Source organism: Sinocyclocheilus anshuiensis, unplaced genomic scaffold, assembly GCF_001515605.1.
Source record: "Sinocyclocheilus anshuiensis isolate Anshui unplaced genomic scaffold, SAMN03320099.WGS_v1.1 scaffold1079, whole genome shotgun sequence".
NCBI lineage: Eukaryota > Metazoa > Chordata > Actinopteri > Cypriniformes > Cyprinidae > Sinocyclocheilus > Sinocyclocheilus anshuiensis.
Genome location: NW_015548207.1, coordinates 3,359,628 through 3,364,668, shown reverse-complemented (window position 1 = coordinate 3,364,668; position 5,041 = coordinate 3,359,628). Strand labels below are relative to the sequence as shown.

General features: G+C 37.6%; 1 protein-coding gene across 1 annotated transcript in view; it reads right to left on the bottom strand.

The window, feature by feature from the left end:
- Positions 1 to 2,828, bottom strand: part of LOC107653581 (protein FAM163A-like) — an 11,153-nt gene extending 8,325 nt beyond the window's left edge. Inside the window, exon 1 of the mRNA XM_016440319.1 lies at positions 2,640 to 2,828. The gene's annotated coding sequence lies outside the window, so the exon portion shown is untranslated. The remainder of the gene's footprint in view (positions 1 to 2,639) is intronic.
- Positions 2,829 to 5,041: the final 2,213 nt, after the last annotated feature.

Genomic DNA, 5,041 nt, shown 5'->3' with positions numbered 1-5,041 from the left:
TATAATTTAATACATGTTTAATTATATTAATAACAAATACTTCAATTTTTTAATCAAAAAGAGAAGAAAATGGCATTCTATGCACCAATAAAATGAACTCAAATATATAAATTACACACTGCAGCATTTTAAATGTAGTCTAAAGAAAATAGTACATTTTACTGACAACACTGTCCTAAAATAGCTTAAAGTTAGTTATTTGGTGGTATAATCTCTGGCTCTCCATATTAGTTGTTGGCTCTACTCTGAACTGGCTTTAATTCAGTTCTACTACAGAGGGCTGGGAAGCAGCTCACTGCATTAACCAGTTTCCAGCCCCTAGGGCCCATAAACCAACTCATAGTGTTTGATGCCAGAGCAAAGACCTTTTGAAGACTGATATCTTGTTACAACACTTGTAACTCAGAGAACAGAATAAATCCCTCACTTTTTAGTAACACATATACACACATATACACACAACAATTGTCGACTCTAGACCCAACTCAAAATATCCATAAAAAGGAACATTAGAACGTTAATAATGCTAATTTAATAGTTTTTGTTTTAGTCATTTATTTAAATAATTTATTTTCATTTTTATCACTTATTTTTTTTCATTAATTTATTTTTTAAAACTGATAAAAATTCACTAAACCAGTCTAAAGATTTTTTTTGTATCTGTAGTTTTAAATGAGTGAGGTTATCTTGTAACAATGTATCCCGCAACAATATTCTTCCATCACCAGCAGTTTTGGTCAGGTATATTGAGTTCATCTGACAGCCTCTGGAAAGGTTCTTATTTCTTTGTTTCTCCATGCATTTGCATTTTGGTTGGCCTCAAAGCCCAGATGCAATCAGCATCTCTGTTAGAAAACGTCTCCTCTGAGATTAGTGCAAAGAGGGATGTACATTAATGTAAATTATGTGACATGTAATCGTAAAACAAAATAGCACAGAGATCTGTATAGGGAGGAAACGCAAATTCTTTTCATCCGTGATGATCCGGGTATAACATTTCTATCCGATTTAGGTTCAATTTAGGTTTAGGGTTTGAGTTAAGTTTAAGGATGGGGTTAGATGTATGAACAACATTCCTATCAACCATCACTTTCAACTGTTAAACCACAAGAGAGATAAGTTTCTCTTACTTAATAAAGGTAAACTATCAGTTGTCACACCTTTTCATTTCCTAATGGCTATTGAAAAATATATTTACTTTGTATTCTATTTGTGACAAATGTCGCTATCCACCTTATTTTTAACATAAAAGCGGGTGTGGCCATTTGTAACTTGAACGGGCTTCTAGTCTCATTCGCTTCAGGGTTGCCAGGTCTGCGTAACAAAACCAGGTCAACTACTTCCCAAAACTAGCCCAAACTAGCCTAATCACGTTCTGGGGGAAATTGGCTCAAAATTGCGCAAAAATCACATTCTGGGGGGAAGGAGTGATTCGTTTCAACCTGCGGACTAAAAAAAACTACCAGCGGCAACCATAGATTTGTATATGTATATGCCACATTAGCGACTGTTTCTATGGGCTGCTATACCTAAGCCGTCCGCCATATTGGAAGGGTCAACTTGAAGTCATTCACCAATCACCATAATAATCAATGAATATTCGAAGATGCCACAATCCTTACATATCTATGGTTCCGCCCCTTTCTCGCATTCTCACCTGTAAAAGGTTATCCCGTTTCTTCGGGAATTTAAATCCCGGTGGTTTTTACAAACATCAGCTGGGCAGGATTGTGGCATCTTCGAATAGCCATTGATTATTATGGTGAATGATGTCAAGTTGACCGTTGCAAGATTGGCAGACACCTCTACGTGCTTGGAGCTTTCGAATGAGGCATCTACCTATAAATATAAATATCTATGGTGGTAACAGTATAAAAGTAGCCCAATTCCGCAGGAAAACTGTGGACTTGGCAACACTGATTCGCTTCCAGTTGCTCTTAGCTGTACAAAACAGCTCTTGATATTGCAAACTGGTATTTCGTATAATTTTATTTTAGTGTATTGTCGTAATTATTACCTAGTTTTACCGTTTACCGCACTTTATTCTTCTTGTTAGTTACCTATCGGCTAATGAATTGGAAGTCTCGCACATTCACAGAAAACAGCTTACTTCTGCATTAAAAAACAAAGGTTGATGGCAAGTTTGCAAATTATTAAATTAGGCTACTAGGAGTTTATGTTTTCAGAGATATTTTCGAGAAAAACTCGAATCACATATTGTACCATTAATCGTTCGTATCGCGAACGGTTGCCATGGTTACCTACTTGCCAGTATAATTCGGGGAATATCTTTTAAATACATACATATACACACAATCTGACAACTTTCTCCAACGTGATTTAAAAAAATGTGTTCTTATAACCACATAACCTTTATTAAATAGCTGATTTATGACTAAATGTGGCTTGTTTTATATAACAATATCTATAGCTCTAGAGTTTAGAACAACAAACATAGAAAGCATGCATTACATTAAGACTTTTTAACATAGTAAAGTTAAAATAATATAAATTTTTACAAAATCCACACAAATCAATATGGTCATCATTACAATACGTTTTAGTTTTAGATCCTTCCAAATCTAATTTTCTAGAACAACACAAATGAACAGGATGTGAAAAGACAAATCCAATCGTACCTTCAGTGAACGTCTGTATGTTTGGCGAGAGATCTGAAGACGAGAGCTCGATCACACCATCTCTCACCCGGTTATTTCCACACAATGGGGCTAAAAACTTGTTCTCCACACCTGGAATCTGTCGGTCTACCACATGTTCGGATCTCCCAGGCTTGCGGTAATACCCATGCAAGAACAACAGAAATAGCGAAAGGAGGAGTTACTCCCTGCGCGCGGAGAGAGACTGGAGGAGACGCGCGCGCTCAGATGAAGCATCAGAAGATTAATAATTACTCTATAAAGGTCAGAGACTATCATACGTCAGGCAGAGGAGATCTGTGGACGTTTTCTACTGAAGTTTTATTGAAACAATTTCACTAATCATAATATAAAAACTAGAAAATATAAAAACACGGCCCACGTCTTTTAGATTTTAAAGGGGTCATATGATGCGATTTAAATTTTTCCTTTCTCTTTGGAGTGTTACAAGCTCTTGGTGCATAAAGAAGATCTGTAAAGTTGCAAAGACTAAAGTCTCAAATCCAAATAGATATTCTTTATAAAAGTTCAGAGTCAGCCACACCTACTTAAAACGGCTGGTTCTAACACGCCCCCACATATCTACCTCACTATGTGGGAAGATTTGCATAACACCGCCCAAATGTTCATGAAAAGAAAGAAGGCATAACTTTTAGTCTCACTGTAGTTTTGTTGACGCTGCAGCCATGTCGTGAAGACGCTGTGTGCTTCGTTGTGAAAGCGAAACTACTTTGTTTGGTCTTCCAAAAGAGGACGATATCCGCTTCGTCATGCCTAGAGCTGATCTGTGCTGGTCGCTGAGGGAATACATCAACTTTCACCGTGGACGAAGCGGAATCCAGCCCGGGGTCCGTCACATGTGGTTGCCACTCATTCGTTGGATCCGCCGGGCGCACCGTTCTCGACCCCGCCGCCTCAGCTCACTAGCCCGGCCTCAGCGCACGCTAAGCCGGGGCTTCCATCACGCTAGGCCGCTGTGTTTAATGTACAGTATGTGGAAAATAATGTGTTTTTTTAACTTTAAACCGCATAAACACATTTCATTACACCAAATACACAAAATAATGTTCTTTTTAGCAGCATCATATGACCCCTTTAAGCAGTAGTTCGAAGTGTCTTCATGGCAGTGGCGCTATTATTAAGTACTACAATTGTAAATAATATAAATTTTCTAACGTTACAATAATTCTATAAACAATTCATTAGTATCGAGTAATTAACGTTTCGGACAAAAAAAATCGTTAGTATGTTTATGTATTTCTTCTCAGCCAATCAAAGAAGCCGAGTAGTCAATGCACGGACTGAAAGCGGGAATGGATTCACGTAGCTAATGGAACGGAGCGACAGCGATTTGTTCTCCACGCTCAAAAGCGTTCCGTTATCACTCCAGTTCTATATCCGCTTCGGGTTTTCCGATTCTTTACTAGTGAAAGAAACTCTATAAAGGCAACAACGGGCACGGTCATTTCCAAACTTACATGTGCAAGACTTCCGGTGTCAGCGCTTTTAGTTATTTCGACTGTTCGAAAACGGTCTGTTATGTTGCAAACTGGTATCACTTTATTATTGTAATTATAAAAACATTATTTTTGTAGCGCAAACATAGTTTACCGCATTTCTAATAATGTTATTATTTACCTATAGCAGCTAATGATCGGAAGTCTTACACATTCACAGGAAATAGTGTGCTTCAGAAAAGTGGTGGATACTGGATATCTCTGACTTAAAGTTATGATGTAATTTTATTTTGGAAGACAAAATTCATAAAACAAGGTGTTTGAAACCAAAATTCAAAATTGCGGAATTGGATTTTTGACTCATAACCTTATGGTTACTGAGATATATATGATAACCTGTGATAACTATACAGTCTTCTCTACAGTTAGTAAGTCCGCACATGGACTCTTTCCCAGAGACAAAACAACGGGTCTCTATGGTAACCAGTGGCATCTTGGCAGGTAAAAGGTCTGTGTGGGTCAGTTAACCAGGGTAATATGATTTGCCATGCAGCATTGTGCTTTAATCCGATCCCTATCAGAGCTCCCTTCCATCCTGCATTCGCACAAAGATTCTCCTAATGGCATAAATCACTGCGTCATTCTCCAAATTCTCTCAAAGTTTATCAGTGAAGTGCATTCAAGCTTCAAAAAGGACAAAAGAATCATAAAAACAACCCATTTTGTGAGGCTAATGGCACAGAAATTATTGTTTTGATGCTCCATAGTGGCAGAATGTCGAGATATGATGTGAAATGAAAAGTCCTTATGTAATTTGTATGGTCTGTCACATGAATATAGACATAGCATTGCTTTAGCAAACAAAAGTGTCACCACAAAAAATGACTCACTGCCTTGTTTTGCTTATCGGGTTCATCTTCCATTATT